This window comes from Haliotis rufescens, unplaced genomic scaffold, assembly GCF_023055435.1.
Source record: "Haliotis rufescens isolate VD_foot unplaced genomic scaffold, xgHalRufe1.0.p SCAF_13, whole genome shotgun sequence".
Lineage (NCBI taxonomy): Eukaryota > Metazoa > Mollusca > Gastropoda > Lepetellida > Haliotidae > Haliotis > Haliotis rufescens.
In genome coordinates this window covers 33,374,131-33,391,692 of record NW_025963813.1, presented here as the reverse complement: position 1 = coordinate 33,391,692, position 17,562 = coordinate 33,374,131, and the positions used below count along the sequence as shown (strand labels likewise).

Below are 17,562 nucleotides of genomic sequence, written 5' to 3'. Positions count from 1 at the left end.
AGGACATGGTGAGGTGAGGTGAAATGGGCTTTAACGTCGCGTCCAAGATTATTGCACTTGTATAGCGACGTGCATGCACGTGTATGTGTGTGTGTACTGGTCCGGGCTGATGCCGATTTGTGGTGCTAGCACACTAGCACACTAGCACACTGAGATACCATGCCGCAGTTGAACATGAATACCCCACTCAGACACAGTATACTGACTCCGAGCCGACCAGTCCTTGTTTAAGCCCCTTAATGCCGAGCGCCAGACAGGGTAACAACAAGTACCATCCTTTAAACGTTACGTCTTTTGGTATGACGCGGCTGGGGATCGAACCTCGGACCTTCCGCTCTCCGGGCGGACGCTCTACCATTAGACCACGGAGGCGGTCCCTGGCAGGACATGGGTTTCCACAGGGAGTTTATATATGTCGTATATATATTCCCTGAGTTAAATAATTTAAATAATTATATCGATTTCTTCTATCTATATATTTACAGTGTAGTCCATACAAATCAGATAACAGCAGCTTGGCTATTATTACCGTTGCCAGCAGAACAGTCGGAGACCACCTCCGTGGTCTAGTGGCAGAGCTTCCGCCCGGAGAGCGGAAGGTCCGAGGTTCGATCCCGCCGCCTCATATCAAAAGACTTTAAAAAATGGTACTTGTTGTTACCCTGCCTGACGCTCGATAAGAACTGGTCGGCTCGGAGTCAGTATACTGTATCTGAGTGGGGTATTCATGTTAAACTGCGGCATGGTAGGCTAGCACTATAAAATCGGCATCAGTCCGGACTAGTACACACACACACACACACGCACACAAACACACACACACACACACACACACACACACACACACACACACACACACACACACACGTGCAGCAATCTTGCACGCGACGTAAACCCCCATTTCACCTCATCTTACCTGTGTCGGTCAGCTGTCTGTCATTAAACTGACAGCGGCTAGGCAGGTTGGCTCTCTGACGCCTCTGTGATGCTGTCTGGCCATGTTCAGACCTGTTGTCATTATCATGATTGTGTAGCTGCTGTATTTGTCACATCACCAATCGTCAACGATTTCTTTTGCGAGTTTTTTTAATTGATATTAATTTTAGTTACATGGTCCTGTGAGCAGACTGAGGAGGTTGGGTTGTCAGTTGCCTTTGCTCATTCCCAGTTGACCCAGTCAAGAATTTCTTGTTCCGCTGTCGGCTGAAAGTTAGCGCCCCGTTGTAAAGGCGGACTCACAGGGACCGACCAGTGTAAGTCGCGAAGCACTGTACATCGGTTGCAAGTGATTTGCCCTTTGCAACGCACCCTAACAGTCTATCCGAATCACATGACGTCACAACCTCCAGTGTGACGTCATGTCAACCTCAAAACTGAGTTCACGAGTTTGTTTTGTTTGTTTGTTGTTTACCGCCACACTCAGCAATATTCCAGCTATATGACGGCGGTCTGTAAATAATCGAGTCTTGATCAGACAATCCAGTGATTGACATTATGAGCATCCATCCAAGCAGTTGGGATACGATGACAAGTCAACGAGCCTGACCACCCGAACCCGTTAGTCGCCTTTTTACGACAAGCATAGTCGCCTTTTACTGTTAGCATGGGTTGCTGAAGACCTATTCCACCCCGGATCTTCATGCGTCAGTTCACGTAGAGAGATTAATGATAACGGTTGTATTTTATGATGTGATAGAAATCTGGGAGCACCTTCAGAATACAGTACCACAACTTCTCCCGAGGACGGTCTCTGCCGTAGGTCACATGTCTCAAAGACAAGCAACCAGTTTTTGTGAGAATTACTTGAATTACGAGAAAAACGAACTAAAAAATAAAAATAAAATAAAAGTGCTTTTGTAAACTAGCGCTTGCTATAAAATGCGCCGCCGCAGGCTATAGTCAGTAAACAAATATTCAAAACTCTCCACAGCGCTTGGCGTATTCGATGTCATTTCGTGTAGAGATGATAGATCACTGGGAGGAGCTTATGCACACTCGATGACCCCTGACGTCACAGGGCATTGTTTCGCCGGTGTGACTGGCAACAAAATACTACAAATTACGTCATAGGGTATTGTCACGTGTTTGAAAAGTTTGTGGTACTGTATTCTAAAGGTAGGCCGAAATCTGAACACACTTAAACGGTTATATCCTAAATGAAATGTTTTCGTGGCCTTGCAGGCATGGAGTCAGTGAGGACGCAGGGGAACGCCTATGATGACCTAGCAAGACTGATCTCATATCTGACGTCCCGTCACTCCTTCCGTCGAATCTTTTACGAGTGTTCATTGTGCTGTTTCGTTCAGGACCCTGGCGAACGGCAGAGATGTAAAGACATGTTCTGCAGCATTACGAACGCCCCATGTAATAGATAAAAGAAACTGGTTTCGAGACACTGTATATTACGAACTAAAAGGGGCGGCTAAATTCCGTTAATATAACCGAAGTTCGTTATAAACATGTAATGTAATTTGAAAACTAGACATATTAATCAAGGAATTCAAATGACTTTGCACGTGATCACAGCAAGCAGTTTTAATTGCAGGTGTACAACTGTGAACATAATGGATTTGTATGTAACGTCAAAGAGCACGGAGCTAGACAAGCTTACAACTTGTTGTTTGTTGTTTAACGCCGCACTCAGCATTACTCAAGCTATATGATGGCGGTCTGTAAATAATAGAGTCTGGACCAGTGATTGACATTATGAGCATCGATGAATCAACCAAGTCAGCGAGCCTGACCACACGATCCCGTTTGTCTCCTCTTACGGCAAGCATGGGTTGCTGAAGACCCGTTCTATCCCTGATATTCACGGGGCCTTACATGGTGTGAATGAGTTTCAACAGTATTTCAGTGCAACATGTGCCTAGGGAGAAGGCCTGGCGTGACGCAGGTTATATGACGTTGGCCACTTTGGGGGAACCCACGAGCAAAGGATTGGTTCTCATGGACTTAGGATTATCTGGCAGCTGGAACCCACGACTTGTTGCTCCTGGCAACTGACTACTATCAATTGAAGAAACTGTATATTCAATTAATGCACCATTAAAGTTGTATGTATTTTAATGTCTTTCTCCATTTTTAGCCAAACCACAGCGGCGGACACAAACATATCCTATACACATTATATTCACGAAGTGAATCGAACCCAGAATGTTTTCTGATTTATTTACAGATTGCTGTCATATAGCTGAAATATTGGTGAGTTCGGCGTTAAACAACAAACAAACAAACAAACAAACAAACAAACAAACTAACGTCTTCCTTGATATGTTATGATTAGTCCACCCTTCCAAGAACCAATTTATGGATTAAGCGTTTGTGTAAATATCCCTGGCCATTTCAACATTCCAAAGAGCCATGAACGGAAAATAACCTAGGACATTGCAGCCGTTGCAAGAATGAAGTCTTTCTGTTTCTCTGGACATGCTTAGAGTGGCAACTAAAACAGCTCAATGTAGCTTACAATTCCAAAGCACCGGAAGTGACGTAAGATTTTCACATACTTGAGACCTCGGTGACGTTGGAATTCTGCGCAGACGAATAATTTGAATCCATATACATATACAGTTATATAAAGAATCAGATGCAGATGCTGTCGATTTACCCCACAGTTGGCATGTGGCATGTGGCTAGCATGCAATGTGTTTCAGCAGGAAAAGTAACTTTCACTTATATTTTGAATCGAAAACAATAAATTGGTTAAAATAATGCTTGAAAAACAATTATGCGTCGGGGCATTGAGTGAGTGAGTATGGTTTTACTCCGCTTTTAGCAATATTCCAGCAATATCACGGCGGGGGACACCAGAAATGGGCTTCTAACATTGTACCCATGTCGGGAATCGAACCCGGGTCTTCGGCGTGGCGAGGGAACGCTTTAACCACTAGGCTACCCGACTGCCCCCCGGGCATTGGAAATAAATGGATTGTCTGCCAAAAAATACATTGTTGCAATGGGTGTGTTTTTTAATAAAAAAAATTAGGCTCATTCTTTAAACTAAAAATACAATCTGGTTTTGAAGATGTAGCCGAAAATATCCAGTCTTCATACCAAATCCCAACAACCAATAACTATTACATGCATGTAAAATGTTAATCTGAAGGTAAATAAAACACGCCAGAAAATGAGACATGTTGTTGATTTCATTGTAGGAGACTAAAGCTTTCATCGTTGTCAGTGAGTCAGTTTTGTTAAGCGTAGCTTTGAACACATCTTCCCGAGCCAAGTGAGATAACTGTAAAAGTCCAGTTTCCACCCTTGCCGAACTAGGCTGGAGTTGCTGGGATCGATCGTAGCGCCACCAGTGGTTATTACGAGTTATGTCCCTTCTGTGTCCCTCCTATTGACCAATCAGATTCCACATCTCATATCACTTGCATTTGCTTCAAACAAAATACGGGGCCCTATTAAGACGATCTGATCGAAAATCAAAATTAAGATTGTGATAAAACGGGTCTTACTTTGCGAAGTGCATCAATGTACGTGAGCACCTTGATTAAAAACCTGAAAAGATTCGGAAAAAATCTGTTGACGCCGCGTTGGTGGTACACATGTTTTGCAATCGACCGACATTTGCGAGGATGCTTACGAACAGGATGTTCATTTCGTAACACGATTTTGGTTAGACTATGCATAGACTCGTTAGTCTAGCCAAAATATAACACCCCAATTCCAACCAAGTTCGGCAAGGGTGGAAACTTGAAACTTTTAAAGTCAGTTAAAGTTAAAGTTGTATGTAATTTAATGTCTTTCTCCGTTTTTAGCCAAAATCACGGCGGCGGACACAAATATATCCTATACACATTCTATTCACGAAGTGAATCGAACCCAGATTTTTTTCTGATTTATTTACAGATCGCTGTCATATATTTGTGAGTTCGGCGTTAAACAACAAACAAACAAACAAACAAACAAACGTCTTCTTTGATATGTTATGATTAGTCCACCCTATCAAGAACCAATTTATGGATTAAGCGTTTGTGTAAATATCCCTGACCTTTTCAGAGCCATGAACGGAAAAAAACCTGGGACATTGCAGCCGTTGCAAGAATGAACGTCTTTCTGTTTCTCTGGACATGCTTAGAGTGGCAACTATAATAGTTCAATGTAGCTTACAATTCCAAAGCACCGGAAGTGACGTAAGATTTTCACATACTTGAGACCTCGGTGACGTTGGAATTCTGCGCAGACGAATAATTTGAATCCATATACATATACAGTTATAAAAGAATCAAATGCAGTTGCTGTCGATTCCAACCAAGTTCGGCAAGGGTGGAAACTTGAAACTTTTAAAGTTAGTTAATCCCCTTGCCTCGGGAAGATGCCGTGAACAGTATTAGTTATATCAGGTCGTGTCAGCTGAATCCCTTCTTACCACTTTACCCACGAGCACGGTTCCGGCTCTGTCAAACCTAGAAACATAACCGGATGATAGGATTCTGGTACGTGTAAGGGACACAACTCTGCACAGCGAATTTCTCCAGCTATTCCAATTGGGCGGTGATGCTGATCATCCTGCCTCTACGATGACACATTAGAGGTGAGTGAGTGAGTTGGGTTAACGCCGCTTTTATCAGTATTCCAGTTATATGACGGCGTGTCAGATTAATGTGGGAGGAAAGCCCGACGTGATGAAGGTCTCGGACGTTCACCACTTCGGTGAAACCCACGAGCACTGGTATGGTGCTGACAAACCTAGAAACATAATCGGGGCGAACCGGGATTCGAACCCACAATCATAGGTTTCTGACATGCCCAAGTCAGTAATTAACAGTCTAGTGAGTAGAGTGACCCGTTCATCGCCCTTGACGTATGTTGTGCCCTTAAACCTACAATGGTCTTAAGTCTACAATATTCATGAGTGGGCGTGGCTTGTGTATGCACGTGACACTATCTTCCTCAAAGCTGTTGATGTCTAACGAACGCATCGCTGTCTCGGCTGCCATTGCGCGATACAATGTTTCCCTCACAATCTCTACATCAGGTATATAACATGTAGTTTATGTGTCTTTGAATATTGTGCTGGACTATATTTGCGAGCCTCGACTTCGGACAGATCGAAAGTTCCGAGAATTACAGAGTCAACCCAACTCGCCTCACTCCGAAACATTCGGTGGTGTACATTAGCCCTGATCGAAACATTGACATGTCTTTGCTATTACTCGCGGATCCAACTCATTAAAAACCTCTTGTCATCATACTCCATACTTATGCAATTTACCTTTCTCTACTTGTTATATTCAAGAGCAAAGCAATCTCTGCGTGTGGCAAAAGTTGGTCAACTCCAAGATGCAACTATATATTTTTTATTTCCGAAACCCTGAAAAGATTCCAGGGAGTAGATTCACATGGTGTCCCAGAAAAAGAGTTATCATGCTTGTGATATAAATATATAAAATAAAATCCAAATGGTGCCTAGAACAATGTTTATTAATCAGGCCCATGGCTCAGGCAATTAGGACTTGCCAAATCATTCTAGACTTGAGTTGGCTCCCTTTCTCCATTTATTCTAATGTGTCTGAGAGACAGAGGTTCAGGAATGTGCAATCTTCTTTCTGGATAAAAATAACCATATGAACAGATTCTGAACAGAAAATGAAGTAAAAAGTATGAAATTCAATTCCATGTATTAAAGTGACACAACTTTAATCTCCAAACAAAAAATATATGATATGTTGCAAACACCCCTCCTGATCCCTTTGACCATGCAAAACCCCATCTAGACTGAACAATTTCATTCACTCTCTCTCCCATTTCAGAAAAAATGGGCGGCTTCCTCGACGCGTCAAGACAACAGCCAGTGAACACCTCAGAGGTTCTTCCAGCTTGCCAGGTGAGCTTCAAACAGCCCAAGGCACCCTAGGAAACTGGTCAAAAATCAAATCCACCTTCTTTTTCTCTCTGTCTTTTTTTAAAGAGCTTGTGTAGACTTAAGACTTTCAGCAGGTTTAAGGGCAGCTATAGGAGCCCTTAAACCTGCTGAAAGTCTTAAGTCTACAATGATGGGGTTGCCCCTCCCTGGACCCCCCAGGCAGTCATGGGCTGTTGCATAGGCCCCTCCTGATCCCTTTGACCATGCAAAACCCCATCTAGACTGAACAATTTCATTCACTCTCTCTCCCATTTCAGAAAAAATGGGCGGCTTCCTCGGCGCGTCAAGACAACAGCCAGTGTACACCTCAGAGGTTCTTCCAGCTTGCCAGGTGAGCTTCAAACAGCCCAAGGCACCCTAGGAAACTGGTCAAAAATCAAATCCACCTTCTTTTTCTCTTTTCCTTTTTTTAAGAGCTTGTTTAGACTTAAGACTTTCAGCAGGTTTAAGGGCAGCTATAGGAGCCCTTAAACCTGCTGAAAGTCTTAAGTCTACAATGATGTGGTGGCCCCTCCCTGGGCCCCCCAGGCAGTCATGGGCTGTTGCATAGGCCCCTCCTGATCCCTTTGACCATGCAAAACCCCATCTAGACTGAACAATTTCATTCACTCTCTCTCCCATTTCAGAAAAAATGGGCGGCTTCCTCGGCGCGTCAAGGCGACAGTCAGTGTGCACCTCAGAGGTTCTTCCAGCTTGCCAGGTGAGCTTCAAACAGCCCAAGGCACCCTAGGAAACTGGTCAAAAATCAAATCCACCTTCTTTTTCTCTCTGTCTTTTTTTAAAGAGCTTGTGTAGACTTAAGACTTTCAGCAGGTTTAAGGGCAGCTATAGGAGCCCTTAAACCTGCTGAAAGTCTTAAGTCTACAATGATGTGGTGGCCCCTCCCTGGACCCCCCAGGCAGTCATGGGCTGTTGCATAGGCCCCTCCTGATCCCTTTGACCATGCAAAACCCCATCTAGACTGAACAATTTCATTCACTCTCTCTCCCATTTCAGAAAAAATGGGCGGCTTCCTCGGCGCGTCAAGGCGAAAGTCAGTGTGCACCTCAGAGGTTCTTCCAGCTTGCCAGGTGAGCTTCAAACAGCCCAAGGCACCCTAGGAAACTGGTCAAAAATCAAATCCACCTTCTTTTTCTCTCTGTCTTTTTTTAAAGAGCTTGTGTAGACTTAAGACTTTCAGCAGGTTTAAGGGCAGCTATAGGAGCCCTTAAACCTGCTGAAAGTCTTAAGTCTACAATGATGGGGTTGCCCCTCCCTGGACCCCCCAGGCAGTCATGGGCTGTTGCATAGGCCCCTCCTGATCCCTTTGACCATGCAAAACCCCATCTAGACTGAACAATTTCATTCACTCTCTCTCCCATTTCAGAAAAAATGGGCGGCTTCCTCGGCGCGTCAAGGCGAAAGTCAGTGTGCACCTCAGAGGTTCTTCCAGCTTGCCAGGTGAGCTTCAAACAGCCCAAGGCACCCTAGGAAACTGGTCAAAAATCAAATCCACCTTCTTTTTCTCTCTGTCTTTTTTTAAAGAGCTTGTGTAGACTTAAGACTTTCAGCAGGTTTAAGGGCAGCTATAGGAGCCCTTAAACCTGCTGAAAGTCTTAAGTCTACAATGATGTGGTGGCCCCTCCCTGGACCCCCCAGGCAGTCATGGGCTGTTGCATAGGCCCCTCCTGATCCCTTTGACCATGCAAAACCCCATCTAGACTGAACAATTTCATTCACTCTCTCTCCCATTTCAGAAAAAATGGGCGGCTTCCTCGGCGCGTCAAGGCGACAGTCAGTGTGCACCTCAGAGGTTCTTCCAGCTTGCCAGGTGAGCTTCAAACAGCCCAAGGCACCCTAGGAAACTGGTCAAAAATCAAATCCACCTTCTTTTTCTCTCTGTCATTTTTTAAAGAGCTTGTGTAGACTTAAGACTTTCAGCAGGTTTAAGGGCAGCTATAGGAGCCCTTAAACCTGCTGAAAGTCTTAAGTCTACAATGATGGGGTGGCCCCTCCCTGGACCCCCCAGGCAGTCATGGGCTGTTGCATAGGCCCCTCCTGATCCCTTTGACCATGCAAAACCCCATCTAGACTGAACAATTTCATTCACTCTCTCTCCCATTTCAGAAAAAATGGGCGGCTTCCTCGGCGCGTCAAGGCGAAAGTCAGTGTGCACCTCAGAGGTTCTTCCAGCTTGCCAGGTGAGCTTCAAACAGCCCAAGGCACCCTAGGAAACTGGTCAAAAATCAAATCCACCTTCTTTTTCTCTCTGTCTTTTTTTAAAGAGCTTGTGTAGACTTAAGACTTTCAACAGGTTTAAGGGCAGCTATAGGAGCCCTTAAACCTGCTGAAAGTCTTAAGTCTACAATGATGTGGTGGCCCCTCCCTGGACCCCCCAGGCAGTCATGGGCTGTTGCATAGGCCCCTCCTGATCCCTTTGACCATGCAAAACCCCATCTAGACTGAACAATTTCATTCACTCTCTCTCCCATTTCAGAAAAAATGGGCGGCTTCCTCGACGCGTCAAGGCGAAAGTCAGTGTGCACCTCAGAGGTTCTTCCAGCTTGCCAGGTGGGCTTCAAACAGCCCAAGGCACCCTAGGAAACTGGTCAAAAATCAAATCCACCTTCTTTTTCTCTCTGTCTTTTTTTAAAGAGCTTGTGTAGACTTAAGACTTTCAGCAGGTTTAAGGGCAGCTATAGGAGCCCTTAAACCTGCTGAAAGTCTTAAAGGGAAAGTGTACACGCAAAAGTTACTTTCTTTCTTTTTCTAAACAAAACGCAATTTTAGAATTAGTTAGTATCTGTGTTTGAAAATATACACTCATTTTTTCACAGTGAAAGTAGGAAGCTCACAATAGTGTGAAAATGATATGCTGTTATGAGGCCTTCGTTTTTCGAGCTAAACAGGCCTGAGTTATCCCCCTTAGATTATGACGTAATTGGTGCCAATTCAACTGGGTCCCTGTCTATTTTCAACGCAAAAGATATCAAGTACCAGTTTGCGGTAAAACAACATGGCCTACGACACAATCCGGCGCAGTGGTGACTCAGCATAACACTATGCTGGCTGGCATCTGAGAGGCTAGAATCACACAACTGTACCTACACCACGTGAAGCGGCTCTAACAAAGCATGATGACGTCATAATGTTTATCAATTGGCACCAATGACGTCATATTGCAAGGGGCATAAGCCATGGTGTTTTTGTTGTGGAAATAGAACACTTGGTAAATGTGAAAAATATAAATCGTTTTAATGCGAAAAATATGTTAATTAATTGTGATATTTTTATATTTTTGTCTTTGACACCTCTAGGTTAACACTTTTAATGTGGAAAAAGTACAAGAAAAATAGGTTCATTTCCGTGTGAACTTGCCCTTTAAGTCTACAATGATGGGGTGGCCCCTCCCTGGACCCCCCAGGCAGTCATGGGCTGTTGCATAGGCCCCTCCTGATCCCTTTGACCATGCAAAACCCCATCTAGACTGAACAATTTCATTCACTCTCTCTCCCATTTCAGAAAAAATGGGCGGCTTCCTCGGCGCGTCAAGGCGACAGTCAGTGTGCACCTCAGAGGTTCTTCCAGCTTGCCAGGTGAGCTTCAAACAGCCCAAGGCACCCTAGGAAACTGGTCAAAAATCAAATCCACCTTCTTTTTCTCTCTGTCTTTTTTTAAAGAGCTTGTGTAGACTTAAGACTTTCAGCAGGTTTAAGGGCAGCTATAGGAGCCCTTAAACCTGCTGAAAGTCTTAAGTCTACAATGATGGGGTGGCCCCTCCCTGGACCCCCCAGGCAGTCATGGGCTGTTGCATAGGCCCCTCCTGATCCCTTTGACCATGCAAAACCCCATCTAGACTGAACAATTTCATTCACTCTCTCTCCCATTTCAGAAAAAATGGGCGGCTTCCTCGGCGCGTCAAGGCGAAAGTCAGTGTGCACCTCAGAGGTTCTTCCAGCTTGCCAGGTGAGCCCAAGGCACCCTAGGAAACTGGTCAAAAATCAAATCCACCTTCTTTTTCTCTCTGTCTTTTTTTAAAGAGCTTGTGTAGACTTAAGACTTTCAGCAGGTTTAAGGGCAGCTATAGGAGCCCTAAAAGTTTAAATGTTTGTTATTTCTGTGTTTGATTATGGATTTACTGCAGACTGAATGGATATTGAACGCAATTGTCCTTGTGCCTTATAATGGTTCAGGTTAAACTATACTTTATTAAACTATATATGAGGATAGAGCAACCTTTATATCTGAAAGACATGCTCCATTTGCTTTATCTGCGTGGTTGAACCTTGGCTCTATTAATATCAAAGTTGGCAGTGTAGCAGAGGATGACATCAACCACATGGATGGATCCCCTACTCTTTTACAATCCATCCACTGGTTTAGATAGAGGGGGGTTCAATTCTCTTGTGTATGATGTTTCTTTGTCCCAATTTCTCCGACAGATTGATTTTTTTATTAATTGTGCATGTACATCTTTTATGCTTGTAGTCTGGTGAAAATTTTTGCAGAGTATTACACCCAGAGTGAGCCACCTTATCGCAAGCACAGAGTCAGCGATCTAACCCACTGAGTCTTCCACAAAATCTTCCCCCCACCCTATCATTACCTGTATTTGTCAGTGGAGGTATTATTAGATCTTACCCTGATTGTAGGAAGAAATGTTACAGGAAAGAAAGTTACAGAAATAAAGTTACATGACCAGCATAGCCTGCTTGATACCCAACCTGGAATACCTGTTTCCTGTGCTATTATGTTCTGTCAGTATTGGGTGAAAACACATTGTGTAGTAGTATGCTAAGTGTCTGCACCAAGAATAACTTCCTAGTAGAGAACTTAATTGTGAGGCAGTTAACATTAAGTATAACATTACATGCTAATTACTCACTCAGAACTAGAAATTATGAAATAACTTTTTCATGTTAATTATTGTGGAAAGTATCTTTTTATCTTTACATGAATATATTATGCCTTATTTCGTGTGGTTTCTCTAAATTCTTATATTCAAAACTACAGGGTAAATGTAGAAATAGAAATAAACTTTAAATTTGAAAAATAAATAAATGCCATTATAAATGCATTTGTGAATATGACACATGAAAAAGTTACTTCCTTTTCACTATTTACCAATTTTGTCAAATCCTGACAGACTTGGTTCAAATATATTTAGATTTAAAAATGTCATTGCATGCCATTGCAGAATATTGTAGAAAATCATAAGGACTGGTAATTTATATATTTATTGGGGGGTGATCATGAAGAAATTACACAGCAAATAAAGGATGGGGTTTGGGAGGGGCGTTTTAATGACAACATGTAGGGGGTCACCAAAATTTATCACAAGTATATTTGGGGGAGTGGGTACGTACAACATAAATGACATGGTTCTGTATTATTTTGAATAAAAAGGTTAAATATTTCATTTGTTATATGTTATAAATGTCCATGAAAATGCAATCTGTATATATTGGGGACATAATAAATGCACATAAAATGCGTGTGTGTGTGGTTGGGGGGGTGGGGGTGGGGGGTGGGGGGAGGGTCTCATCTAAATATGGTCCTAACCAGGTTGATAATTAAGGTCCTCTACCTCCTTCTCACACAGATACCTGTATATTTCCACCCCTTTATGTTTGTATGGTGCTCTCACATGGGGGCAATGTGTTCTTTCGTTCAATACACAACATGCTTTTGATCTAATTAATACAGAGAGCTGGCATGTTGGTGTATGTAGGATGCAATATTATGCAATCCTCAGGACCATGGTTTATGGTCACTGATCTGGTACTGTTCATTCCTCGTTTCTGTCAATCATGATGAATTAGCCAATGAAAACACTTGTTTCATTGAAAAGGCCAATGACCATCGCTTCCTGAAGTTAGTAGCTAAGAATATAAGATTGTTGTATGTGGTTGTTTATGGAATGTGAATGACTTTTCAACTGTGCCAGGTACTAGTCTGTATCAACAATCCATGTGTGTAACATTGAATCATATCTCCTTGTTATATTTCTCTGTTGGATTGGCGCTACAATAATCTGTCCTGATGACAGTTAAACATTGCAGGTTAGTAATATCATTGCTTTAGGCACATACGCTTCAGCATATCTTTAATGATTGACATATCTCTGGTAATTAGCAGTGATAATTGCCATGTGTGATACTTCCTCATATCAAATAATTCTTGTTTTGGTAATAATACATATTTTGAAAGTCTTAAAGAGAAGACCTCCAAACCTGAGTATTTGCAGCACCATATTCATGGGATAGAAATAAAATGCGGTTTCGCAATTTGGACCTGTATTCTTCATTTGTTAAAGAAATATAAAAGTATCATATTTTCCAATGTTTCAAATTGTTTCTATTTGAAGGATTTGTAGAACAATTTAGGGGGTCACATTATGTAGAGAAATAATTGTCTTTTATTGTAAAAAATTAGTAATGAAAATGAAACTGTTCAAATACTAGTCCAAATTTCTTTTCGATATGATCTGTGGATTAAGGGGTTCTTTACTTTTTATTGTTGTATCCAGCAAGTGATATTATTTGATTGATAACGGTGTTAGAACCTACACTGAAACGTCGCTCTTAATTGTAAGAAAGAAGTTGTTCATCCAAAAATTCTTAACCTTGCTCCTATACAGTTTATATATTTTATGCATGTCATTATGTCATAAGAGTCAGTATTACACTAACAGTCAATATGTAGTCACACATAGTTATATAATAATGGATAGCAGGGGTAAAGTAAACAACTGCATCATTTCTAGTTTGATATAACTTATCTTGGTACATCAAGATTGTATTAAGTTTACTGAACAGAGTGTTTACTATTTATAAATGAACAGTTTTTAAAAACAAATATTCATAAGACTGAAAATGCAATCTGTATATATTGGGGACATAATAAATGCACATAAAGTGGGGGGGAGGGGCTCATCTAAATATGGTCCTAACCTCAATCCCATTATAAATTACCCATACCTAAGGTTGATAATTAAGGTCCTCTACCTCCTTCTCACACAGATACCTGTATATTTCCACCCCTTTATGTTTGTATGGTGCTCTCACATGGGGGCAATGTGTTCTTTCATTCAATACACAACATGCTTTTGATCTCATTAATACAGAGAGCTGGCAGATTGTAAAAACCAATATTCATAAGACTTGTATACTTCATACTGATATTTCCACACTGAAGAGAGGTACTGCCAGAGACTATGGCAGGATGGGGACCCAGCAACTGATAAATGGTGATCACATTACAAATGTTCTCCCTGGGTCTGGGCAAAAAACACAAAGCACACATATTCAACAATTGTCAACAATTTAGGAAAACTAGTTTCATGTAGTATCATTTGTTTGCAGATGAGATTCCTGAATATCTGTCAGAATGTCAGATGATTTGAGGAAACAGACAGAGTCCAGTACATACCAACCAATGGCAAGAGTAAGTACCAACACTATGAATTCATACAATGATATGTATATGTTACTTTTTTTAACTCTTTGTTTAGATCAAAGTTAATTTGATTAGGTACTTATGTTTACAAGTTCTACTTACATTAGATATCTAATGTTTTGGTCATTATTGTAAAAATTTGTAGGTCCAGAATAAAATATATTCCTTTCTATTTTGTAAGGCCTTGTAATGATTACTGTCAGTACATCATTTACTTCAGTTCCCACCGGTTTGTTTGTTCAATATTATTAGAACTGACATGCATTGTAACTAAAACAAGTAATGCAAAGTGCATGGTGGAACCAGGCCTTTATTTCTTAGTCTGAAGAAAAGTGATAACTTAATTGTTTCATGTAACTACTTCGTACACAGCAATATTTAAAATTCGGCAATAGCTGAACTATTGTGTCATGATGACATCTTGATATGTTTGTTAAGAATGGTATAATTAGTTTGTTCAATAATCATTAGAACAGAACAGGTGCTCATACATCTCATGTTCATCTATTTTTCTGAAGTAATATTGCTTAGCCTTTGTATGATGTGGTGATAACTTCATGGTGTGACAATCTGTCCATTATACCATACTGTGAGTATGTATACCCAAATAAAGACACAAACTAAAGAGGAATCTTAGAAGATAATCATTAGCTCACCCTGGGGTTAGGCTGTGTGTCTGCTACTGATCTATATAACACATTCTGCATGTAATTAGCTACAAACCACATGGACATTTCCCCACACAGACAGTTCCCAACACTGACATTTCCCTACTCAGACATTTCCCTACATGACAATCTGTTCTTGTATATTGAGGGTCCTTCTACTTCTACAACATATGCTAAATAACTTGTTAATTTTTATGATTTTCCCATTACCATGAGCCTATGATGTGTACTTTTTATAGTGAGCATGACATTCCATTACAGTTCTGTATACCGTAATCTAGTGTTTTAAGTATGAATACTTGACACTAAAATAGGGGCCATTTCTGCAAGTAGGTAACATTTTGAAAAGTTCTTTTCCAAGATGTGATTATGGGAAGGTTTTCCTTTCTTTCTTTACAATCATTAGGATAACCTGGTATTCTGAAAAACTGAAATAATGCATAGAATTAAGGGTTACGTGTTTACATTGCCTGATTGTCTTTGGCTTTATTTACCATATATATTACAATATGAACACATTTCAGTGAATCTTGTGATTTGAAAGGCTGATATGGCAGTCATTATGAAAACAGTTACTCTATATGCAGTTTATTTTAAGACTATGCACCATGTACCACATTCACAATCAATAAGAAAGAAATAGTTCTGAGTGTCTGTTTATTTGAATTTTCCTTGAATCCTAGAAATATGATTGTGGAAAATAGATTGTTAGTCGTCATTCTTTTGTCAGCATCAGCAACCAAATATGAGGACATGTTGAAGAACGTTATCACAAAATTTCAATGAACACTCGAGTACTTATTGGGAATTACAGTATGTGTTTTGAACAAATCATGTACTATTTCTCTTCTCTGGCTCAGCCTAACATGTGACATGTACATTGCCCAATGAGGGTGAGTTTCTGTATCTTTGGTAATGTGTTTTTGTAGGATGACTAATGCACATAGTCAATAAACTTAGTAATATGAAAGAAAAGCCTGGTAAAAATGATTATGGACATCATGTATGACATACAGTTGAACATGATGTTATAGGTTTGCTTTTAATGCATTTCAGGTAAAATGTTCAAGAAAAAGAAGTATTGGTGTGATTTCAAAGGAGAATTACGACTGCCTTAGATTAAAACTTGAAGGAGGTGACATTCCCAAGGATAGCAAGACTGTCAAGTTCTACCATGTCTGCCAGAAAATACGGAAGTTCAATTTATCTTTGACAGAAATTCACAACCCTGTCCAAGGAGAATATAGATTGGAGATTATTGATGGGGACAGGAAAATAGTGATATCAAAGTCAGAACTTGATAATGTCATCTGCAAATTTTACACTGAGTTGCGGGGTTCTGGAGCAAAGAAAATAAGAACATTGATAAACCAGTATTATGCTGGCATTTCTCAGGAAGCCATACAAGACTTTATAGACAGGCAAGATGACAGGCAACTGTTACATCCTAAATTTGTTAATGCTGCCAAACTAAAACCGGTGATTTCAAGAACACCAATGGGGCGACATCAGGTTGACCTTGTGGAACTAACTGGAATGCCTGCAGAAAATGATGGTGAAAGGTGGGTGACAAATTTCAATCAAAACATGCACACTATAAACGTTGAGGTAATAGATGTAGATACTTAATAGTAAGAACATTAATGTTAATGTTATTTGGAACATGTCATCTTTAGGGCAGAGCCACACTTGCATGTGTGTGACAGATGACACCGGTGGGGCAGGATACACTAACCTTCGTGAACACCTGCTACTATCACTATTTTATGTTGATTCATAACACATGCTTATGATATTGATGGAATCATTCAGTGGACCCAGCTTTTAGAAGAGGCTTCTTATGATTATGGAAACTGTTTTTGTTATATATTTCATATATTTCATATACGTGGTATAACACTTGTGCACACTTTTTGTGCCTGCCTAATCTGTTTACTATTTAGATGTTAATTTATTTCAGAGTGAACGATCACACCGGGATTGGAAAAGCCATCTGGAATTTGATCACAGCAAACATGGTGATGGAGAAAACTTCAACTGGGTGGAAAAGTTGCCAGCATATGCTAGAATACACAATGAAAGCATTCATTCTGCACTTGGTAAAGTTTGAATATATAGCTTTAATTTAATGTGGGCATATGTCACAAAGTGTGAAGCACATAATGTAAGCATATACTTTTCAGACTGTAAGCATGGTAAATGTGGATGTGTGACATTGAATTTATTTTACGCACTGACCAACAAATAACCATTATGACACAGTTAAATGATGATGGCTCATTACAGAAGGTACAACAGTTTCATAGTTGACCAGGTATTGACCAAAATATAGTTGCATGCACCCTTCAGGCTACTGCAAATTTATAGAACTCTGGAAATATCAATATTGCCACAGTGCAGTTGTGACATTTATTGTTGAAGAAGACATGAGAAACACAGGCTTGTATTTAAACATAATTCCTATGTTAACAGGTTGTTCACCATACAAGGCCATGCTGGGCTGCCCTCCAGTACACTTCAAGAATTTGTTGAGAGCTGGGAATACAGTTGATGCATACTCTTGCTCTGAAGAAGATGAGC

At 40.9% G+C, this 17,562-nt stretch overlaps 1 long non-coding RNA gene across 1 annotated transcript; it reads left to right on the top strand.

Moving 5' to 3' along the window:
* Nucleotides 1–6,813: 6,813 nt before the first annotated feature.
* LOC125378635 lies at nt 6,814–16,143 on the top strand. Its single transcript, XR_007220423.1, has 3 exons — nt 6,814–6,838; nt 14,221–14,302; nt 16,039–16,143. It is a non-coding gene; the product is annotated as an uncharacterized LOC125378635 (long non-coding RNA).
* The last annotated feature ends 1,419 nt before the right edge of the window (nt 16,144–17,562 follow it).